General features: G+C 42.3%; 1 pseudogene; it reads right to left on the bottom strand.

Moving 5' to 3' along the window:
- Positions 1 to 22,862: 22,862 nt before the first annotated feature.
- Positions 22,863 to 24,690, bottom strand: LOC147420166 (uncharacterized; annotated as a pseudogene).
- Between the last annotated feature and the right edge of the window lie 922 nt (positions 24,691 to 25,612).

Here is a 25,612-nt window from a genome sequence, read left to right as displayed (position 1 = left end):
GATTGGTTCCGCGTTGTGTGGATAAGATAAGTGTTCCTTTTTCTTCCAAACCTTTTTCATGTTAGGTTCCTTGTTCATAGATGCTCGATTCTGTGCTCTAATCCTTGGAACCGTCTTCTGTTTCTTTGGTGAAATTTTGCACCCAGATCTGATTTGGTTTATCCACAAGTTGTGCCTTTGGTATCCAAATTTTCCTGACTCCTTGCATGCCACTTGTATCATTTTTTTGTTGAGGGGATGGAGAAGATTTACTTAGTGGATTGGTCCTCTGATTGCATCTTTTCCATTCCTCTTTGCTTGGTGCAATAGGAACAATGAGTTGCCCTCCCTTAAGTGATAGCTTTAGATGATTTGTATCCCAATCTGGTACTGCTTTGTATGTACGCATCCAAGGAATGCCAAGAATCATCGTCTCATTCATGTGTTCATCTGGCAAGCATACAAACTGATGCGGACATGAGCATCCATGTACTACCACATTCAAGTTGACTACGCCCAATGTTGGAGTTGGATTCTTGTTGCATCCTTTGATTGTCATTATTGCTGCGGTCAATGCTTGGCTTGTTGCCTTCTTGTATGTGGAATAACTGACTGCATTCACTCTAGCTCTTGTGTCTACCAAAGCATTGGTGCTATGATGGTTGAGCTGTACTTTGATGCGGAGATCCATTCCATCTAACCAGTCTTCATCTCTTGAAACTGCGTCTTTAGGTAATTCCCATTGTCAATCATCTAGTTCCAAAGTGTTGATGGGAATCAGTATCTATTGATTCTTGAGAGCAGCTTTACGCTTGAGCACCCAAAGTCTAGCTTCCTCGTGGGCTTTCATCAATAACTTGCTGTCGCTTCATCTTCCTTGGTTTGGCTGCATGCATTCTTTCTAGAAATTCATTGGTTAGTGGCAAATTGTATTTCTTTAAACGATATCCATTAATCCAATTAGCCATTGGTTCACCATCTACGGTTGACAATTTTACTGCTCCACTTGGAGATACATCTTCAATGATAAATGGTCCCTTTTCCTTTTTCTTAAACATGGGAATGTGTTGCTTAAGGGAATAGACTAGAACTAAGTCCCCTTTCTTGAAAATTTTGGTGATTAAGTGGGAATCAAACAACTCTTTTGTTTCCTCTTTTGTGCATAGATATGAGCTACAGCAGTTAGCCTTTGCTCGTCTAGCTTTTCCAAATCTTCAAGTCTTTCTGACAATTCATGTCCACTCCACTCAAGAGTTTGTGCTACCCTTAATGTCGGAAATAGAAATTCTATTGGCAGTATGGCGTCAAGACCATAAACAAGGTTAAAGGGTTTGGCATTTAAAGCTGTTTTGAATGAAACTCGATAAGCCCATAGAGCATCATGGAGATTCATTTCCCAGTCTGTCCTTCTTGAACTAACCACTTTGGTAAGTACCGAGCTAAGAATTTTATTTGTATGCTCAGCTTGTCCGTTTGCTTGTGGGTGATAGGGCTCTGATTTGTTATGGATAATTATAACTCATTAAGAAAATACTCTATTACCTCGTTGAGGAAATGAGTTCCCCGATCACTGACAATCTCTATTGGCAGTCCATACCTTACGAATACATACTCATATAAGAATGCAGCAGTGGTTCTGTCATCATTCTTTTGGGTTGCTTTAGCCTCAGTCCACGTGGTCAAATAGTCCGTAGCTACAATGATATATTGAGCTTGGGTTCTATAAGCAGGTGGCTGTATCGGTCCAAAAAAATCTATACCCCATTTTGCAAAGGCTCTAGTCGCCATCATTGGCCTTAAGGGCATGCTGTCTACTCGTGTTGGCATTTTTTCTTGTTGACAAGCATCACACCTTCGAACATATTCTTTGGCATCTGCAAAAAGTGTTGGCCACCATATGCCTACCATCAAGATTGCTCTTGCGGTGGTCTCGATCACTACAAAAGTGACCTCCAGCTAATCCAGCATGTGCTTGTTCTATAATAGGAATATACTCGTTTTCATTTGCACAAGGACACAAATGTTGATCTTTACCTCTCTGATACAATTGGTTCCCAATGAGAGCATAGTCTCTTGATTTTGTTTCAATTGCTCGTTGACAATGTTTACTCATATCCTCAGTAAATGTTTGGCTTGATAAGTAAGTAACCAAATAATTACTCCACTTAGAAACAGGTGACATTTGAAACAATCTTACATGAGGAAAGGGTGGTTGTTTTTGACATTGAGGGCAATCTTTTACAAAAGATCGAACATCTCTTCTCATAGTCGGCCAAAATACTCCAAGTCTTAAGATTTGTTGCATAGTTTGGTCTTCCGCAAAGTGAAGTCCTACTATGGTAATATGTGCTTGACTTTCTTCAGGGTTAATGCATAAAAGCAATATCCCGTCTTGATTTCTTTTATATAGCCTCCCAGCTAGTAATTGATACATAAACGATTGCTTGATTAAATCAACAGTGATAGGAAGTGGTGAATCCACTTGAGCTATTGTCATCAATGACACAATTTGTTCCGACCATCTAGGTATCATTTCCACGGAGAACAAATAGGCATCTGGTAGATCATCATCTACCCCTTTAGGTGATTCCCCTGAAGCAATCCTGGACAAATGATCTGCTCGTTGATGTGTAGTGCCATTTTTTACAACCACAGTGAAATCAAATTTGAGAAGAAATATGAACCACTCACTATTCTTCCTGTGCTGCATGGCTTGTTGACCAAATATAAAAAATCTTGGTGGTCCACAAAGAACACAAACTTTTGGCCAATAGGTAATGTCTATACTTTTTAACAGCATAGATCTTTCTTAGTCCTTCTTTTTCAGTGGTGGTGTAATTCTTTTCTGCCATATTTAGTTGTCGGCTAGCATAAGAAATAGGAAAGCCAATTTTCCCATCTCCTGGTTGGGCTAGTATACAACCAATAGCAAAGTTTGAAGCATCTACGTGTACGTGGAATACCTTATCCCAATCGGGTGCTTTCAATATTGGAGTTGAGGTGAGATCTTGCTTAAGCTTCATGAAGGATTCTTCACATGACTCAGTCCATTCAAAGTGCGTAATCAAGCTATACAGGGGTTTTGCAATTATAGCGTACATGTAGATGAACCGTCGGTAACATCCACAATGTCCCATGAAGGCTTGTACCCCTTTAACTGTTGTTGGTCTAGGCAAATCAGCAATGACACGAATCTTTTCAATATCGGTAGCTATGCCATTTTTAGACACTATGTGTCCAAGGATTTTCCCTTGTCTTCCCATGAATGTGCAATTTTTTGGGTTTAAGCAAAGCCTGTAAAGTCTACATTTCTCGAATACCTTTTTGAGGTGTTCAAAATGATTAGCTCGGATTGACGAATGTGCACATAAATCATCCATGTATACTTCCAAGATTTTCCGAAGATACTCTTTGAAAGCATGGCTCAGCAATCTCTGAAATGTGGCTGGAGCATTAGTTAACCCAAACGGCATAACCCGATAGGCAAATATACCCCATTCTATTTCAAAAGCAGTTTTATGCTGATCTTTTGGGTCAACCAAAAGTTGATTGTATCCCAAAAAGCCATCTAGGAAGTTGTAAGCTTCTTTTCCTACCACTCGTTCTAAAACGTGCTCCATTATCGGAAGAGGAAAGTTGTCTCTAATGATAGCTGCATTCACTTTTTTGAGATTAATGCACACTCGTAATTTTCCATTCTTCTTAGGTACTACCACAATTTGGGACACCCAATCAGTGTGTTCAATTTCGTAAATGAATTCGGCTTCCTTTAGTTTTTTAATCTCTTCTTTGATCTTCTGGAAAATGTTTCGTTATAAGTGTATGGTCTCTGTCTACTTGGGTTCACATCATCTCTCATGGGTATGGTATGTTGGAAGATTTCTGGATCAACACCCTTGAGATCCTTGTAAGACCAAGCAAAGATATCACTGTATTCCTTTAACAAGACTAGCAAAAGATTTTCTTCTTCTTCTATTAGGTCGTTTGCTATGTAAGCCGGTCTAGGATCTTCTTATGGTTCATCCAAGTCTACCCTTTTAGCGTTTTTAGGGCCTTCGTAAGACTCGCCTTGTTTTCGTAGTTCTCTAACCGGTTGTTTAATTATGATTTTCCGATCTTGGAGAGTATACTTTTTGTAATGGGATGGAACATGCATTACATCCCTACCATCCTCTTCCGTGGTTTCCATTTCGGTGGTATATCTCCTTTAGAGCTTTTTTCAACTCTTGATATTTCTTTTTCCGCTCGAATCTGGTCATGAGTGGTTTTTATCCTTATGTTCTTCATGAGTACCCTTCCTTGTTTTTTTCAATGTCTGAGATATTTTTGAGTTTTCGTTTGAAGGATATCTGCCGGTTATTTTGTCATTGACACAATCATTAGCATCTATCCGCATCAGGAATTGTGTTTTACTAGACACTGATGGCATAGGTCGTGCTTTCAAAATTTTAGTGTCCCTCTTTCTTCTATACCATTTTTGTCTTCTTGATTTCTGGTTTGGAAAGTCAAAAAAACTTTTTCTCCTTTCCCCTTAAGAGTATTTGAGCTCTCGTATGTTCTTTTTCGGATCTTCTGAGGTAGCTGAGTGTTCATCCAACTCATCAGTTGCATCGTAAAAGAGGTTAGAAAAGACTTGTTGAGCTTTCATCATGTCCTTTTTTTCCTCGTCCTTGTTTTCAATGTTAAGGACTGACATCATTTGGATGGGAACTATGTCATAGCCATCCTCATTGCAAAATTGAGTAGGCATAGAAGTGTTCATGCATACATCCATTGTCACTAAAATTTGAGTCCACTCGAATGGTTTGAATAAATGCTCTGGAAAGGGTTCAGGTATGCAGACTTCGTCTGTACAGTCCCTTTCTGGGATACATTCCTCTGGTCTTAAGCTTCCATTTTCTGAAGCTCCGACATTCAAATAGGAGTGTCTGTGTTTAGCCAAGATGGAAGTTTAGTTTCAGCCAAAGAGACTGAATCAAACTCTTGGATGGGTGTTTTTCAAGACGTCTCTATAGGTGTGGTCTTTTAGATTGACTTTTGTTATAGATCCCACTTGCTTCAAGTACAGATAGTCGTTTACCCAATCTTGGATAAGCTGTACCTGTCGCATGAAAGTTCTTCCCAATATGATTTCATAGTTGAGTTTTTTCCCAAAGTCTACTATGGCAAAAGTGTGTTGATATTCAATTCCACAGGAGTTGACTATCACTTTTTCTAGTAGCCCTAATGGTCTTTCAATGTGTCCGTTGGCCAACTACAATGTCATTCGCGTTTGTCTAATCGCTGGCTGTCCCCAGGATTCCCATATTGCTTTAGTGGCTATGGCTATGCCAGCTCCACTATCCAGTATTTCCATGGTTTCAATGTCATTATATTTCACTAGGAGGGTGGTGTTTCCTTCTTCCCCTTCATAATATTCTCCGACCTTATTCATAGGAACTGATCGAATCTCTTTGTATTCTGTTTCATTTTTCGAGTTTCCCAGATTCTTAGAGATTAACCCCGTTATCCCCACCTTTTCTAGGGTTTTCTGTAAATCATTTCATAAGTCACTACAATAAAAAAAGGTGTCATCGACGTATATAGCGACGCTTAACGTCGCTATCTGCGTCCCTATGAAACTGTCGAAATCTGCGTCGATATACGCCTGGAAAGGTTTTATTTGCAACGCAAATAGCGACGCAGATATAGACACAAATAGCGATGTAGATTCCGACGGAAGTATAGACGCGGATATAGACGCATATATCGACGACCATAACAGAAAATTTTTTTCTTGGGCAGAGGACAGGTAGCCTAGCCTGTGCCCAGTGAAAAGATGGACATAGCCCACCACAGCCAGACTTCCTGTCCTCTGCCTAAGAAAGCGAGCAACACCAAAATCAACCGTGCTCCAGCTTGTGCCCAGTGAAAAGATGGACACAGCCACCACAACCATACTTCCTGCCCTCTGCCCAAGAAAGCGAGCAACACCAAAATCAACCGTGCTCCGGCAAAAATTTCGGCAAAGTTTCCTTCGTTTTTACATAAACTTTTCAAAAAAAAAAAACCATATCATGTATACGCCTCCTACATGCTATGCATGTAGGATCTCACATGAGATTAAAGGCCAATGAAAGAAATGAAATGAACTTTGTGCAAAACCATAACCGTACCAACTTAAAAGCATAACCATAACGAACCATAACCATAACTTAAAAGCATAACCATAACTTAAAACCATAACTGGCCATAACCACTTTGATCAAAACCATAATGCACATAACCATAAGCATAAACAAAATTAACAATAACCTCCATAAGCATAACCAGAAAGTTAAACATAACCATAAACAAAACCCGAACCATAACTATGTCTATACAAGAATAGGAGAAATAACCATGTCTATACAATGACAATGACAATAACCATAACCATAAGGAAAACAATAACTGTCTGAACAATAACCATAACCATAACCATATATGTCTATACAAAAAAGAGACACAAAAGCGTGTGTGTGTCGCACAAAGCATATATATGAAATCCGGTCCACTGATGACTAGGCGTCACAACCTGCACATAGGACAACTCACAAAATTAGTATTGAATATTACTTCATATATACTTAATTAAATCAACTCACGCATATTAACGTCTCACCTCAAGCGATCAACGAGACTGTAAGGCCTCCTAGTCTACACGCTTTCCTGAAGCATCAAGATCATTCAATACTTCATAGATACCTTTGCGATATCCATTTGACTCCTTGCTTGTCGAGGCTCGATGCATCGCAAGATTCTGCGTTTATACAAAAATCAAAGTAATAAGAATACATGATTCATCGCGTTTCAAAAAACGCCATAGTTAAGATTGGATTAGAAACTCACAAACTCATAGCGAAAGGTGTCGAAGCCTCCGCTGCCAAGGTGAGATGTCCCCCTGGTCATGTGTCGTATCTGTGCACCCTTACGCTGCTGTCTGAACTACGTGTCCGCTGTCCGCTCATCCTCCCTGATCTGCAGCCACGTGTCGTGTGGGATGCCCGAAGGCTTCGGCGATCCGGTCCTGAAAGCCTTCCGAGCTGCACCTCGTCGATGTTTCACGGTGTCCCGTGCAACACCCTTGATCCACCTCCTCGGAACAACGTTTGAACCCGGAGTAGGCTGGTACTCTCTCAGGATGGTCTCCACTATCTAACTGACTTTGTCCTTATCCTGCTCACCCCAAGACATCAGAATGCTGGTCAAAAACTAAAACTCCGCGAGCTGGCGAATCCGCTATCTGATCTCAGTCCCAACTCTATCCATGTCTCAACAGAACCATCTGCCCGTACAATATAGAGCTTGGAGGCACTAGGATCGTGTGCCCCCCAAGGTGTCCGAGGTGTGCCAATAGGTGTGTCGAGAGGTGTGCCTGGGTACGATGGGGGTCGTGAGCGAGGAGGGTCGAAGCATCTGTGGACCCTCCTCCACAGCAACCACCACCTCCACCTGACGATCGCTGAGATCGGCGAGTGTGCCTATGCTGCGGAGATGAGGACGTACTCGCCTCTGCCCCACCTCTAGGTGTCGAAGCGGCGGTGATGGGAGAAGCAAGCACCATACCCGTAGGCGTCCTCCCCCCCATAGGCGTCCCCCTCCCCCCCCCCCCCCCCCCCCATAGGTGTCCCCCCCTAGGCGTCGGACCCTCGGGTGTGAAGCCCAGAGGCGTAGTACCCGTGCCTCTGGCTACCCAGTACTGAGAAGCCTCTGCCATCTGAGCAGGCGTCATCCGTGTGACGAAGCCCATGAATGAATCTGCACTCATAGAAGTGGGATCTGGAAACTGGTCTGCCATACTAAAGTCCTGCACAAAGAAAGTAAAATAAAGCATCAGAACACAATTGTTTAAATTAACTTTAAGCTTAATTTTAAATCAACGTCTTCACACAAACACTTACAGGCCTAGGCCTCGACGAGTGAGGCATCATCGATAAGATCTTGCACCGTATCATCGTCTATCTCTAATTGAAAACATAACTCTGCCCCAACTCGTTTTGGCAGATTGTCTTCATCCATTGCATCTTCATCTACAAGTGTCAATTCTGCCTCGTCTGCATCATCCCTCGTATATCTGTCAGCTTCCTCTGCCATACCTTCGTCCATCTCATCTAATGTCACAGTAGTATGGACGTCGTCTAACTGACTTTCCTCCAGGAGCTCTTGCCCTTCAAATAATTGTTTATTTCTTGGAGCAACCTGAACCACAAACCACCATTGTCGCTCTCGAGGGTCCGGTACAAAGACCACTTGCTCGAAATGTTCGGGGAGAGAAAATGTGTCGCTCGCATCTGTCCAAACCTTTGTAGAATCTATTTGCACAAGTTTGTTTCCATCTCTGCGTACGGTTGCATTACGACCAGAAGTAATCACCTTGAACCACTTCACATCCAACAAAAAAATCTCAAACCGCCTGAAGTTTACTTTCAGGATATCTGACACCAGACCACAGTAATCCAAGTTGCTAGTGCTCTCTTTCGTGTCTCTAGCACTGGCCCTGCTCTTTTGCATGAAACTAACCATTATCCCACTGTCAAACGTATTTCTTCTGCTGTCAATTTGTTGTGTTCTGAAATGCTTTCCATGCGACCACAGTGCCATGTATGTATGATACTTCTAGCCACATCCAATATCCAGCTCTTCCTCTTCTAGAGATATGGGTTCTCCGATCTGTCGAGCTGCTCTCACTGTCTTGTCCAACCATGCCATTGTAGGGAATTTAGGTAGAGGAGCGAGATAGTCTAGCAAGGGTAAGACTCTAGTCATTCGGCTTCGCCTGAAATCCTGTCGCTCCCTATTGCGTCTCTCTTTCTCTTCTTCGTACCTTTCAAGACATTTTTGCATCGGCGCTGAATTTAGTATACAAAACTTCATGATCTTTTCTCGCATGGCGTCATTCATTTTCTTCGGCACCCCTTTCCCTTGCGGCTCCTCTCCCACCAGTCTTGCATCCTCCTCATCGCTCCACAGTCGAGGCATTTCTAGGTCAGAAATGGATAGTAATTTGGTCGTCAATACAAGAGACTCTTGCACCAGCCATCCTTTTGCCATGCTCCCCTCTGGACGCGCTTTTTGGCAAACAAAACCCTTAAGTGTTTTCATGAACCGCTCTAGAAAGAACATCCAATGGCTGTGGACTGTACCTGCCACTGCAACCTCATCTACTACATGGACGAGCAAATGCATTTGGATAGTTAGGCACCTCGTGGGTAGATACTTCTCAATCATGCAAATTGCCTCAATGGAGTTAGCCCTTGCGAGCGACTGCAATAGATTCCTCCCGTATCTCCTTGGAAGAGATCCACCGCACTAGCTCTGAAATCTTGTATATGCACGTCCGCACTTCCTCCATTAAACACCCCTTGATCGCAATTGGAAGAATGAATTGCAAGAACTAATGCCAATCGTGCGATTTCAGTCCTAATAGTTGATCGTCACGGGTGAATGCTGTCTTGAGACATCGCATATATCCTATTGGCGTCTTGAACTCTGAAATCACCCTTTTAACTTATCGCTCTTCGTTTTTTAGCAATACCCATGGCGCTCTTGGAAGTTTTGTTTGGCCAGCTGCATTGGTGAAAGGCCACAGCTCTGGCATCTTTCCAACTGACTGCAAATCATCTCGTGAAGCTCGATTGTCTTTCATTCCCATGATTGTCTTCCAGAGGAGCTCTCCCACATTCTTGAATATATGCATTGGATCCAACAAATGGTTAATTAGTAGATCACCCCAGTACGACAACGTATGGAGAATGGACAAACGTTTCATTCCTGGAACAGGTTGCCCCTCATGTTGCTCCCATCGGCGACGCCACTCTTGTACATGCATAGGACGACATTCGACACGACCAAGCTGACCTTCGCACAAGTGATGGCCATTTGGAAGATAACGGTGGTGGCCTTGATAAATTGTCTTTCGAAGAGAGACAGAATAGCACACATCCAAAGACTATCCACAAATTGGACATGCATTGTATCCCAAAGTTGTTAGCCCTGCATATATTAAAGCATGAATCAGTCCAAGGCAAAGTGCATGCGAATAGCGAGAATTTTGTAAATCAAGAACCATTACCAGAAGCTTCTCCGTATCCTGGCCAATCATGCATAGTCCATATAAGAAGTCCATGGATCCTTACCTGCTGTTGTCCTACTGGTTCAACCGCATCTGCTATGTCGATCCCATGCCATAACTCCTGGAGCTCGTCAACTAGTGGAGCTAGATAAACATCCATGTTTTTTGCCTTGAACTTACCAGGTACAATCAAGATTAATATCAAATGACCCTTCTTGATGGCAAGCCATGGCGGGAGGTTGTAATTGATAAGAAACACAGGCCAAGTGCTCAATGACGAGCTTCTCAAGCCAAATGGATTGACTCCATCCATTGCCATGCCCAAACGCAAATTGCGTGGTTGACTCTTAAAATGTGGCAAGGTATCTTCAATGTGTCTCCAGGCCTTTGAATCAGCGGACACCCTAAATGTTGCGTCAGTGGATCTATTCGTAGAATGCCACCACCTCAACTTTGCAATGGAACCACAATGAAACATGATTTTTATCCTAGGAATAATAGGGAAATGCCGCAACACTTTCGCTGGCACTGTCTCGCCAACTGCATCTTGTTTGTAGCCCATTGCTTCGCACTTAGGACACGACAGATAGGCGCACGGCTTTTGGTGCTGCTTCGTTAGCGTTCTCCTTGCTTGTCTGGAAGAAGGCATCCATCATCTCCTCCATGCCGTCGTCTTCTGTCTGTAAGTCCTTTTCTGCTTCCATCCTTGGCTCTATATTGGTCGGACCTTCACGCATAATCCTTTTTTTCTCTCTCTCTCAGATGTAGGTGCTATGTCGCAAAAATCAATGCCCGTTCCGTAGGAGTCGTATCGTAGATTCTGTACGGTTTCTTTAGCAAACTCTCCGTACTTGTGCACATGCTCATTACATATCCTACGCTTGCGCAGGATTTGATACTTGCAGAGCGTGCACGAGCATGCAATCTTTTCCTCCATGTTAGTTGATGACATTCCCATCTACAATGATTATGAATGTTGTTTTAATATATATACTCCTCACAATGTAAACTACCTCGCATTCTTTAGTCTTTCCCAATCTCCGTACACCTCGGTCCAGAGGTGTACGGAAATCAGGACCACCGTGTCAAAATCTCGTCTTTATTGGTCAAATCCTATATGGGTAGACACATACGTGCACTCCCAGGTGTACATGGCAATGCATGTAGCGGGCAAAACCACTTTGCCTCTTTTAGTTCCATACTTTCTTCTAGAGGGAGAGAGAGAGAGAGAGAGAGAGAGAGATAGGGAGAGTTTCTGTCCTTTTCACACATGCAATTGGTCAGCCAACCTAGCTCTTTCTCTCTCTTTCTCTATCTACTATCTATCTCTCTCTCTCTCTATCTCTGTAGCTATCTCCAGTTTTCTCTCTCTCTCTCTCTCTCTCTCTCTCTCTCTCTCTATATATATATATATATATATATCACTCTCTATCTCTTTATTTCTCTCTCTCTCTCTCTCTCTCTCTCTCTCTCTCTCTCTATATATATATATATATATATATATATATATATATATATATATATATATATATATATATATATATATATATATCACTCTCTATCTCTTTATTTCTCTCTCTCTCTCTCTCTCTCTCTCTCTCTCTCTCTCTCTCTCTCTCTCTCTCTCTCTCTGTCTACGTACCCTATCGCTCTCGCTATCTCCCTCTCTCTCTCTCTCTCTCTCTCTCTCTCTCTCTCTCTCTCTCTCTCTCTCTCTCTCTCTCTCTCACTCTCGCTATCTCTCTTTCTCTCTCTATTTTCCTATTTCCCTATCTCTCTCTGTCTCGCTCTCCACTTCTCTCTCTCTCTCTCTCTCTCTCTCTCTCTCTCTCTCTCTCTCTCTCTCTCTCTCTCTCTCTATATATATATATATATATATATATCACTCTCTCTCTCTATTCCCTATCTCTCTCTCTCTCTCTCTCTCTCTCTCTCTATATATATATATATATATATATATATCGATATCACTCTCTTTCTATCTCTCTCTATTTCCTATCTCTTAATTTCTCTCTCTCTATTTTCTCTCTCTCTCTCTCTCTCTCTCTCTCTCTCTCTCTCTCTCTCTCTCTCTCTCTCTCTCTCTCTCTCTCTCTCTCTCTCTCTCTCTCTCTCTCGCTGTCTACTTCCATATCTCTCTAGGTACTGATCGAACGAGCGATTGAGCTAGGGAGATCCAGACGCCCACGACTACGGAGGCCAGACTACACAACATCGACAGAGGCTGCATCAGACGATCCAGGTCACTTCGGCTCGACATGCACAAGAGATTGATGAGGTCCGCCAACGACTATAGATGCTGGATCTCCTATGATCTACCTATCCCAGCTAGCTGTTTTAGCTGCTTAGTCCACACCCAACAGTTTAGGATTCCATAATATTTTATTTTGTCATTTTGTCATCTTGTTATTCTGACTTTGTATCAGATCTACCACATTGTAACTTTCTAGTCTCATAGGTCACTTTGGCCTTTTGAAGAGTTAATATAACATTTCATTTCATTTCTTTCTTTAATTTTAATTTTTTACTCAAACCATAATTCTCTCTCTCTCTCTCTCTCTCTCTCTCTAGTTTTAATTTCCTACGCACATTTTTCTCTCTCTATCTCTCTATATAATTTCCTACACGCACACACACTTCTCTCTCTCTCTCTCTCTCTCTCTCTCTCTCTCTCTCTCTCTCTCTCTCTTTCCTACACAAACACACACACACAAACCGCTCGCTCTCTCTCTCTCTCTCTCTCTCTCTCTCTCTCTCTCTCTCTCTCTCTCTCCTACATACACACACACACACACACCGCTCTTTCTCTCTCTCTCTCTCTCTCTCTCTCTCTCTCTCTCTCTCTCTCTCTCTCTCTCTCTCTCTCTCTATCTATCTCTTTCCTACACACACACACACACACACACGATGTGGAGAGAGAGAGAGAGACAGAGGTTGGGCGGGGGGGGGGAAGAGTGCCATAATACCTGTTGTGCAGGTTTCGACCAACATCTGAGAACGCGTGCGTTGGGGGCGAAAATGGCCCCTGCACGCGGGTTCACCTTTTTCCCCCCAAAGTTTGAGCGTCGATATGTCCATCGATATGCGCGTCGATATACGCATGGAAAATTTTACCTTTCCACGCGTATTTCCACGTCCATATCGACGCAATTATCGGCACACATATCGACGGAGTGTAAGAATGTGGATATGAACGTGGAAAGGTACGGGCGTCGATATATAGGACGTCGATAACTTTGGGTTATGTTGTAGTGAGTATGGCATGAGTTTCAATAGTTCTCCCAAATTAAGAGTGCATTGGATAGGTGTAGACATGATTGAATGAATGTTGTCTACTTCTAGGGTCTGTTTAGCTCTTTTGACTTCAGTGGTTTTGCAAATAATAGATTCATCTTCATTATCTCCCAAGTAAGAAAATAATGTTTTTAATGTCATTGGTTTATATATCCCTGAAGCCTCCGATCCGCAATCCCCGTGTAAGGATTGTATATCCATGTTTATATCAGATGGTAGGTTATCCAACCAGACTTCCTCTATAGGAGCTGACTTTAAAGTTAGGCTCCCATCATCGATCTCCCTTACCTTTTCCCATAAGTGTCCTGGCCAGTCTTCCTCTACGAATGTAAATACTTCTAAGACATCTTCACTGTCCAACACTATGAGCTCTGGTTCATTTGTTTCAAGGTGGGATTCTGCCACCACATCAGATTTTGCTTTCATTTCTTCTACCACAAGCTCTTCCGGTTTTGCCATACTTTCAAGCTTGGGTTTCTGTTTATCCAGCATTTCCTGCGTGATTCTTACCAAATTTTGATAAGCTTCCAGCTTAGCTGCTTCCATGTCTGGAGATGGATAGTTTTTCCATTTGTTTTCCATGTTTTGGCCCGCTTTAAGTCCTGCTTGGTAGGCTTCCAAGGCGGCATTGATAGGCTCAAAAAATTTATCAACCAGAATGGATCCTCTAGATTTCACAGTTGTTTCCTTGAATTCACTGCCACTTTCTTTCGACTTGTCCTAGGATAGAATTTTTGCTTTCTCTTCGTTTTCAACCCGTTGTTTTTGTTTTCTCATCTCATATCTTTTGCTTCTGCTCCTTTTGATTCTTTGAGAAGAAGATTTTGTGTTCTCCGAATCATCAGAGGAATTGTGTTTCTTTTTCTTTGCCTGGGCTCTAGTGATTACCTTGATTGGAACAATCAGTTCGCTCTCTGATGAGCTACTAGGCATCACTTGAACTACGTTGACTACAGTTTTTCCCTTGTTTAAAGGATTCTTAGGACAATCTTCCAGAAAGTGTCCTCCTTTTTTAAAACATTGTATGCAATAGGCTTCAATTGGTTTGAGGTTTTTATCAAGCTCTGGACATTCGTTCTTCCCATGGTCATCAGCACCACAGTTATGGCAGTTTCCTGTTCTGGGTTTCATCATGGGTCTTCCCATGGGAGGTCTGACACCTTGATTAGCTACATAATACATTGGTGCGAGCTCTAATGGAGTATAAGTCATGGTTTCCTCCATTGATGGTGGTTGTGGACTATATCAGTCTCCCTCTACCATTATTGTAGATGGACTAGACTCTGCATAGGTTGTAACATGCACTAATGCTTGTTCATCTATGACTGCTTCTGAGTGCATGTACTTTACAGGCACCGCATTATGTCCTAGATAAGGATTTTGTTGTCCCAACACAGGTTGAGGTCTCTCCATACCCATTGGTGGTCTTTGAACTTGAGCCATATTAGGTTGATATCTGTACATGGATTGTCCTTGTGGCCTCATGGGCACGTACTGAACACCCGGGGCGGTCACTTTTTAGAATGTGTATGATATCACATGAGTTAACCGGAGAGGATTATTAAAAGACCAAAATGTATAAAAATGTATACATACAGAGGGGGGTGGGGGTTTTTCAAATAGGCTCACAGTGTAAGTATAGTATGTATATTGGGTTATTATTAATTACCTCTTGAACGCACGTGATATAGAGGTCTTTTGATAAGTGACTACCCCGGAACTGAACATTCCCATCATACTTTGGTCTGAAGTAGCACTCGTGGGTCTCGTGGTTGGTCCATTTATCCTCGATTGCACACCATTTTTGTGGCCTAATTGGTTGTCCTTGTAGGGATATCCCCTGTCCTGGTCCTCTCATAGGTGCTTTTTGCATATTGTTCATCATGTCATTCATCCTTTTTAGCATATCTTCTATGGCTGAGAGTGGTGCCACAGCAGCTGTTCCCACTTGTACCGGTTTTGTGGATGGAGTCTTCTCGCTTTGGTTGTCCTTAGGGACATCCTCTTCATTAAAGATCTCACAATTGTCTCCTAGGTCGATAGCATCAGACACACACGCCTCTAGGATTGTATGCTTTTTACTATAGAGTATAGCATGAAGTTCTTTGTTTAGCAATCCCTCCAGAAACAATGAGGGCAAGTCGCTCTTCTGCAGGTATCTCCATCTCTGGGCATCTGGCAATGTATTGTTTCATTCAAGTTGCACAATCCCTAACAGACTCACCATGTTTCTGTTTAAAGCTGTAGATTTGAGCTACCGTATTATGTTTAATCCCCATTTTAGAACAAGCAGCTACAAATCCTTGAGCTAATGTATTCAAATCCATGATTGACCTTGGTGGAATGTTTTGGAACCATGTCAAAGCTTTTCCTTCTAATGTCATTCCGAACCCCTCGAATTGAGTATGGAAATTGAATATACGCTCTGCTCTTAGCACTTGCTTGAAGCTTGCTGAGTGGTCATATGGATCCCCGGATCCACTGTATTTTCTGACCCATTTTTGAAAATCAGCTAGTCTGACACGTCTATTTGGTTCAACTCCAGGTCTTTTGGGAGTTGGTCCTGTTCCAAGTCCTTCAAACCAGTCTCTCAGAAATAGTGACTCATGTAACCCTGGGTTGGCCTTAGTGTCACCGGTTTTTCTACGTGATGAGGTGGTTTCTGGTTTCTTCACATTACTCTCGGATGATCTCTCACGATGTTCGTCTCTTGGAGTGGTTTCTGGTCCTTGAACCAATATCCAATCCCGTATGGAATACCCCTGGTATTTGGTTTGTTCTACCTCCTCAGGAGTCATCATAACAAAATTGTTGTTATAACAATCCCTAAACAAGTAAGTTCGTAGATCCGCAGATCCCTTATCTTTGATTTTGAAGATATAGATGATCTTCATGGCCGTTAATTGTCCTGGTCTAGCATGAGAAGTCCACAAAAGATCTTTGATGTTTCTATCTTCCCAACAATGGACTCCAATCCTAGGATTATCTGTACTAAACCGCTTCAAGTCTACTTGATCGTATCCCTCAAATTCCAAAGTTGGTGGTCCTTCTTTTGCTGACATATCCGGGATTATAGTGTCTATTTCTAATCCCCATTTTTCTATCACATCAGGGTTTTCGACTTGTACATATTGTACATTTTTCATTGTTTATTTGCCCTAATCTCTTCTTCGAACTCAATACCATGATCATCAATGCGAGTAGCATACTCTTCGTTAGGATCCAAGTAAACCTAGGCTCCATGACGATTAGTCTTGTAAAAAGAGAGGATATTCTTGTAGCGCATTGTCGTTCCGATTTTTGAGTGAGTCGAGTAAGAAGACATTTCGGATGTTGAATCTGAAAAAGTGTCCGAGACTTCTACAAGAATTGTGTGCAAGGAATTGCCTTGATTCACGCTTTCTTCAGTGGATACTCTACTGGTGTTTTCTCCGAATAGGCCTTAATTTCCTATTACACGACCGGATCTAAGGTTCATATAGACCTATGAAGCCTTGGTTTGAGTACTCACCTTAGATTGACTTGTTGTCAATTTTCACTTGATTCAACTGCAACTTTCTGTCAAGTCACTTATTCCTCGTCTGCAACCTGATTCCTGTACAAAATTTATCAAATTAGCTATTTTTCTACAAGGACAGTAGAGCTCTTGAGAACTCCAGTGATTGGTCTCTGTATTTCACTTCAATTAGTGCTATGGAAGTCAAAATTTTGACTTTCAGATTCAGCTTAACAAAATCAAAGGTTTAATCTACAATCTGTAAACATAGTGTATCTGTACCAATTTTGATCCGATTGAACCCAAAATTTCCCTATGGCCTTATATTATGCTGGTCTAACATTGTATAATCCCAAAAGTCAAATTTGAAGTCTCTGGATAGCAGAAGTAAATAATCACGATTATTTACTTTTGTCACTTTTTGGATTGGTTTGGCAAATATACAACTTGTTAAAGCCCTTGGGCAAGTTTCAACAAGTTTGGACAAAATTTGATCAAGTTTACCCACTGTTCCGTGTCCGCAGACTCTGATTTTGAGAATCTGGCTTAAGTCTCACTTTTGTGGTCCAAATTTCACTAAAATTGATTTGTGGGGTCCAATTGATGTGTTTGAGCTTGTGGTATACTCAAATTTGCAAAATTGCCAAGTTTTGAAGCAAATGTAAATAATCACGATTATTTACTCCTGACAATTTTTTGCAAATTCTTGTCCCAACTTTGACACCGATTTATTAAGCACCTTATGTTAAGGTCACTAGCCAATTTTCATCAAGTTTGGATAATTTTTGGTCAAATGATCATCAATTATCTGTCCGCAGACTAACTTTGCAATTTTTGTCACAGTTTTCACTCCAGTGATCCAAATCTTACCAAATTTGGTTTGTGGGCTTATTACAACATGGTAAAGCTAGTGGTATGCCAACTTGGTAAAAAAAGTTCAAAAACAGGATAGAAGTAAATAATCGCGATTATTTACTTTTGATAAAAATTTGCAAGTTTTTGGTCAACTGAGCATATACGCTTGTTTATCACATCAATATAAGCCTATGAATCAATTTTCAACAAGTTTGGATAAATTTTTCCTCAATTCACACTCAAGATTCAAAAAGTAAGTACAAACTTTAGTTTTCACCCAGCTTTTTGCCAGTTTAGTGATCCAAATCTCTTGGGCCTTTACAAAAGTTGTTTGTACACTTGCAATGAGTCAATGATATGAGTCTTGGCTAATTTAGAGCAAAAAGTTAATAATCACAATTATTAACTTGAGGCTTGAAATGAGCACTTTTTTGCAATTTTCTCAAAGACAGTCTTTTTATGATGTTTTTTAAGCCTATAAATCAAGTCAAAACTTACTTTGGCCTAAAAAGTCAAGAAAAGTAAATAATCTGAGTTTTGGTCAACTTCTTGAAATTTTTACCTCGAAGAGTCTTTGAGCTTACCCACTGGTTCAGACAACTCTTAGGCTTACTCCCCAGTTGGATTAAGTGAATTCGAGTCTTTTCATGCTATTTATAGCCGTAGACCTGAAATTCTGCAACCTTACATAACAACTCACACTTGATTATTTCAGAGAGAGCAATGCTATGAAATCCACCTCGGATCCTACTTACCCTACTTCTAGTTTCTCATGCAATGGGGTTGTGGAAAGTGTCCACAAACACTCGTTTTCTTGTGTTTTTTATGTTTTTCAGAGTCTTGATCTTAAGAATTGTTTCGTCTACCAATCATTCTCCAAATCCTAATCTAAATCTACAATCCTACACTCCTAAAGGTACTCAGCAAGTACGATTACTTTCAAGCTACCTCTACACAGCTAAAGACGACAATCTTAAGCTATGCGATTTTTAAAAGAGAGTTTTGAACTTTAGGCGAACCTAGAGGAAGTTAAAGGACAATTACACAAGATGCTCGTGTTTTTCCTAGTTTAGGTCCCTTCGTTTCCCGGTAGCGGTGCCAAATGGGGGACGCATGTCTAACCTCACCATCCTATCTTATTACGGTATTAGCGAGAACCACGATTGATTTGTCAAACCATGGGACGAATCTGACTCGACTAGTGCATAAAGGCTACAAGAGGTTGTCAATCTCTCGAAAAACAACTAACAACTCGCATCTAACTCAGGCTACACTCAAGTGACTAAAATCACCAAAAGCCAATCGCTCATCGACAAGCAAATCGCATTCGTTACAGCATCAAATGACATCCAAACGTAACGAAACTTATAGGAAAAGTTTATAAGACCTAAGCACACATGCCTATGGCCTCAAACCTCACTTTAGGTCAAGTTCCAAAATCGCGATTATTAACAACAATGGATTTTTGACCTAGTCGTTTTCGACCCAGAATGCATCTGAATGCTTAGCAATGATGTCCCAATATCCCGCCTATGCTTAGTTTTCGTTTTAAAAGTGTAAATTATTAGTTATGATGAAATTAGGTCGCAGGTTGGCGACGCCAAAATCTACGAAATACTGTGAATGGCTTACGTCGATGCGTAGAGCTCTTACTTGCGGTTGCAATGCAACAAACGCATTCGCAATGTGACAACTTGAGAGGGAGTAGGAAGTGTGAGAAGGAGAGAAGTGAGCACGGCCGTTAGCTCACTCTGTGTATTTCTTATCCAAAAATTATAAAAAACTTACAAAAATTGGCTTTTATACCTTAGCCAAGGTTTTTGGGTGGTCAAAAGTAATAATCTGGAGTTCTACCAAAGCTCAAAATTGAATGGCTGATACAATCTAGAAGCTTGTAGCCCCCGCTCATTAATTACAAAGTTTACCAAGAAAATAGGAGTTACAATATTCCCGATTTATCAAAATAATAATTGTTTTTACAAGGAGAACTTTGAAAAATGGTGTCGCGTTAGCTTGCTGCTAACAACCCAAGTGGTCAATGTGGATGGTTTCAAGCTGGATAAATTCCTAGCTTGCCTGTGTCCTCGAGTTTGAGATAAGGTGGATGATGAAGAGACAAAGACTTATGCCGAGGCAGTTAGAGTTGCTAGGGTGAAGAGTAGGAAAATGAAAAGAAAGCTGGAGTTAGGCTTGCTTAAACCTTTAGATTGTGTGCCTGTTGAAGCAGCAGTTTGTTCTATGGGCCCGTCGAGGATGGTGCCAGTGATGCAAAGCGTGGAGCCTGTTAGGATAAGGCTTGACTATGTTCCTTGGGAATTACCTGTTGGTGAAGCATCTATTCCATTTGTGGAGGAGCTTGTCTGCGAAGATGAACCTTTGGTTGAAGAGAGCTTGTGTGTAGAGGAGTTACCAGATGCCAAGTGGCCAATGCAACTTCAAGAGGTGGAGCCTGTTCTCGTGGAGTGCTTGTATGAAAGGGTAACAGATTGTGGCCAAGTGATAGGTGTCAAGAGCTTGGGGCTGGATGACAAAAGTGGGCACGACGATGGTCCAGCTTTTGTGGAGCAGCTAGAAGATGATGATGCTGATACCGAATCGGCCTATGGTGAAGATGATGAGGCTGCAAGATCAAGCTTCTGGCAAATGAGTGAGGAGGATAGAGATACAAGCTTGGAGATGAAATCCGAAGGGTCGATGCTGGTAAAAGTGAAGTTACCTTGTTATATGCATGAAGATGTGGTTGTTGCCACTATAAAGGATGAGTAGGTGATAGCATCGGAGTTTGGGAATAAAGACATGTAGGTGAGGGTGCTATGCGGCACCATGCTAATGAAGATGCCCATCAAGGTAGCTGTGGAAGGTGCATTGTACGATAGATACAAGGGTTTCCCTAGAAGGAGAGTGTTGTTGTGGCTAAGAAAGAAGAACAGGTTGAAGAAGATGGCAAGGGAGAGGCATCGGATACTTGTCGAAGGAAAGAGCAGCTGCGATTTCCTATGGATTTCACGGGTAGTACCTTGGATACAGGTTCTTTTGGCCAGGAATTCATTAAAGATGAAGATGATTGGGGGTTTGATGACCCGGTGGGTGAAATGGATGAAGAGACACAGGTGCTTGTGCTGGGAAAGCTTTAACCAGAATGCAGGTGATACAAGGGTCTATCCCTCTACATGTGGAGGTTTCTTTTGGAGAGCAAAAGTCTACTGCTATGGTGGTGCCGTTAGAGGCAGGTATTAGGTGATTATGGAAGCTATGGTATGCGTGAGATTGAACATAAATGTTCAACAAGGGGATGGGCAATGATGATGCAACCAAAGTTGGTCCGTGCTAGAAAGTGCACTATGCAGTGCAAAGGGTGCTAACAGGCGCATGGCAAAAGGCTAAAGCAGGAATGAAGGCCCAGAGCGAGGAGGTCGTGGCAGAAATGTATGTCTTATGCAGTTTTTTAGGTCGGCTCCAAAAAGAGCCAATTGGAATGGCTGGTCAAAGAGTCCAAAGTGCAAGGAATGTGCCCTAGAATGAAGTGTCCAAGATTCTCTAGAAGCTTGTCTAGATGGCTCGTCAAACGGGGCTTCGATATGAAAGATATGCCAGTTCGAAGTTAGAAGGATTTACAGATCCCAGACGGATAAGGCAGGTACAGACACGCAACCAAAAATGGGATCAGTGGATACACATAAAGTGTTTGAGTTGTGGAGCATGTTGGTCTTTTTGGATTGCCATTCGGAGCTCAGACGGGCAAGTTATGGCCTGTGGAATATTTGCAGGGGGTCGGGTATGTGCTCACCGGCCCGCATTAGTAGGCGCACAAATGGGAGTTGTTTTGAGCTCGCTAGAGTTCTGGAAAATTTCATGCAACGTGGGGATTCAGCCAAAATTTGGCTTGCCGATCGGGGTCGCGAACATCGACATGCATCCAATCCCAGTTGGCAGGCAATTACAGTGAGAAGGGATCGAATGTTTTTTCATTTCTTGAACGGGTTTTTCGAGGTCATGGTGCCAAATCGTGCAGAAGCCCGAAGATGACGAGGCTAGCAACTCCATGCAACGTAGTCCGAAAATTAATATGGCAAGCCCTTGCAGTGTTGTGAGCATCGACAATGTGGGGGAACATGTGCCAAATGTTTCCTTGGTTGTAAAGTTAAAAGGTAAGTGGTGGCTGGACTCCAGGGTGGAAAAAAAAAATGATGAACTTCAAGGCAAAGCTAAAGAAAAGGGAGGCTTAAGTTACAAGTATGCACAAAAAAGCACTTGGATGGCCAATAACGCCGGTGCTATTGCTTAGTGGCCTTTTTTTTGGAAAGTTGGAGAGAAAGAAAGAAAAAGAAGAATAGCGTCTTCGAAAGGGGTTTTTCTTTTTTCTCTCCTTTTGCTGGAGGAGAAGAAGAAGAGAATGGGAAGAGGAAGGAAAGCTTCGTGCGCTTAGCAATCAAGGTCGGCACGTGTGGTCTGTGACGCCGCTTGAAAGAGCGAGGGATTTGCAGAAGAGGGAGCCAACGAGGGCTACAAAGAGGAGGAGCTACTATACGAGTGAAGACAGCGGTGGATTTGTCGTCGAAGTGTGTGTCGACAAAGCCAAGTTTCAGGGATGTGTGTGCCCCTGTGTACGGATGGGTGATGGCCATGGTGCAGACCATATGGATGTTGTACATGATGGCGTTTTTTTTCTTTGAAGAAGCTGTCATTGCCGATTTTTGACGTCGTCTCTCCCCCCTTCCCCCCTTTCTTCTTTGCTCGTCTCCAGGTTGTGTGGTGCCAGTGTGTGTGAGCAGACGCATCCCCGGGCCCCCTCTGTGTGTGAGAGAGAAAGAGAGAGAGGTGTTGATTTGTGGAAGGGCTGGAAGCGGGCAAGATCGGTGTGATCGCTGTTTGAGGATTTTGCAAAGTGTGTGGGTGTTGGACAGAGTGCAGGCAAGGCCCTGCTAGTGTGAGTTTCTTATTTTGAGGTGTTTTTTGCGAGGACAGGGGTGCTGTGAATACCCTGAGCTATATTGGGGCAGTTGTTTGTGTGTCAGGTGTTTTCCCCATTCCCCCTCTCCAACGGCCTACAATGGCCTATGTAGCATCTCCGCAAGCGTTTTCGTCGTCAAGGTCTTGCCTATGCCAGGTGGCCCATAACATAGCACCACACATAGGCTCGCCCTTCTAAGACGCAACATCTACATCTCTGCCCCTTTCACTCTCTTCGAATAGGTAAGTGGTCACAATGGCCTTTAGCATATCTTTTTTCTTGGCACTCTTCATCACCAGCTCCTCATGTGCTTGATCCTCAAAGGTTATCTCTTGGAGACCCTCGACATCGAAGAAGCCCCACCTCTTCAGGCTCAAAGAGAACCCATATACCACTCCAGGTGCCTGACGAAGCTCTTCTTTAGTAAGTTGCTCTGATTTTGCTTCTTCTGTTTCCTTTTCCCCAAGGCCTGTTAGCAGCTCGAATGACGGCTTTGCATTACCCAATGGACAATCTATGTTTGCCTTGGTCAAGCTGAACCGATCCACGATCACTTGTTTGTTGACATTCACCCGATGTAGCTGAAAGCATGAGCAGGGAACCATGAAAATGCATGAATAGGAAAGGCTCCTTTACTGCATAATTGTAAAAGAGTTGTACAGGATGCTCTAGGTGGCTCGCCATGTTTTTTCTCTCTTGGCTTGGAAAGAAAGACCATGGACATTCCATGACCTTGAGGGTGATCTTAAACCACTCCTTTGGGATCTAATATAGGCTGCACACATTGGTTTTGTCGAAAAGCATAGTATCTTTGACAATATCTTCCATTTTTGCGAAGGCAATGCTCTAGTTAGTGTGCATGACGACTTGGTGGTATTTCTTCTTGACTCAAGAAAGCTTCTAATCATGTGGATTGGAGCGTCCTTGAAGGGAATGGGCTTCTGTAAGTCTTCTTGGGTCAAAGGTGTTACATTGCACACTACGGCTCTTAATCATGTGCTTGTTGTACGTGGGCAGGGCCATTGTTTGCAATGTCTAGATCTGTACGATCTTGTTTTTTGCAGGTTAAGCAGTTATCACAGCTCAAAACTTTTGAGGATTGCATATGTCTATTCAAGAAGAGAAGTTTCTGGATGCTCAGGTTGTAAGGCAAGAAGCCAATGGGCATTGTGAATATGTAATAGAGACCATCAGACAAAAGCCGAAATAATGAGAGATAGGGATGGGTGAGACTCTTAAATTGAGAGCATTTGCAAGTATCTTGTAGGGTGTGTTGAGAAATTATGGGGATGGGGTAAATTAGATCCTGTGTCAAGTTTTGAGGCATCACACGTAATCCAATACATGCTGAAAACCTTGCCGAAGGCAAGAAAGCATGTTGTATGAGACACGACTCTCCCACTTTACCCATTTAAATTTGGCAAATACTTTGAAATATTTGTCACAAAACCGTAGCAGCTGGTGAAGGTGCAGGCGAGAGAAGGTTTTCTCCTCCGCACCATCACTAACACCATTGGCAAGGCCACTTCCATCATGCTCAGCATTACCATCAACATCAATAGACACATTCCCCCAAAATCGAGCAAAAACAACCTATTTTCTAAGATTTTGGCTTGGCAATAAAACATTCTGGTTGAGGGCAAGGGGAAAAGGCGAGATTCCACCCCAAACAGAGAAAAACAGTGCAAAACCTAGAAAAATAACCAATTTTTTATAAATTTTTGGCCGAGCAATAAAAAACGCCAGTTGGGGGCAAGGGGAAAAGGCAAAAATCCACCATGTTTTCCCTCTCTTGTCTTGGAAGGAAAGACACTGACAAACATGCAAAGATGTGAAGGGCACCTCACCAATCATGTAGGTCATGGTGCAGTGGTGACAGTTTTCACTATCGAAGTCCATGATCTTGAGCTTGATCTTAAACCCATTTTCATATGGTGCCCAACTTTTATGGTGATACTTTCCCTTCTCACTTATCACAACATTGCATGCCTGACCAAAGATGTTGCAGAGACGTCAAACTTCAACACCCGGAGCAAGGAATTCCCAAAGCATGTTGTATGAGAGACGGCCCTCTCGCTTTACCCATTTGAATTTGGCAGATACATCTGTTAGCGGCGTCGGTTGGACACACTCAACGGAGGATAATTGCCCGGCGGAATACTAATTTCCTTTGTGATCATTCCTTAATTGAGAAGAAACCGTCATTTCACCTTTGTAAATATTGGGGCTTGCAGAAGCTTCCAAATTGTATCCGATTTTTGACATTTAGACATAGTAAATTGTTAAATTAGTGGCGTCGGTTGGACACACTCAACGGAGGATAATTGCCCGGCGGATACTAATTTCCTTTGTAATCATTCCTTAATTGAGAAGAAACCGTCATTTCACCTTTGTAAATATTGGGGCTTGCAGAAGCTTCCAAATTGTATCCCATTTTTGACATTTAGACATAGTAAATGGTTAAATTGGAACAGTAGGGTTTGAGATTGTAAGGTATTTATACCACTTTTGACCTTAATACAAAAAAACCTTTTGTTATTTTGATAAGTTTTGCCTGTGTGAGTTGAGTGTACTCTGTGTACGAGAGAGAGTGAGAGTTTATCTTGACACTACGCGCACACTGGTGGTCAGAATCAAGTGCAGAGAAGTGCAGCGTGTTGCGCCTGAAGAGAGCTACGCGCCAACACCTACTTTGCAGGTGTACAACTCGGCTTTGCGAGATCGATCCACGAGCTATATCTGGTGATTCGATGAGCATACGTTGTCCGTTTTTGCATTTCAGCATATCCATGCGTTCGCAATGAGTAGAGCTACACATTAGGCACTTTAGTTTTCTGAAACGAGGACCTGCAAAAACCTGTCAAACATACTACGTGATTTTGCACCGGGTTTTTAGGGTTGGGGTTTTGGGTCATGGACCTTAGGGAGAGCGACCTATTGATGT

This window comes from Adiantum capillus-veneris, chromosome 28 (genome assembly GCF_014529385.1).
Source record: "Adiantum capillus-veneris isolate H3 chromosome 28, ASM1452938v2, whole genome shotgun sequence".
Taxonomy (NCBI): Eukaryota; Viridiplantae; Streptophyta; class Polypodiopsida; order Polypodiales; family Pteridaceae; genus Adiantum; species Adiantum capillus-veneris.
This window is presented reverse-complemented; position numbering and strand designations above follow the sequence as displayed.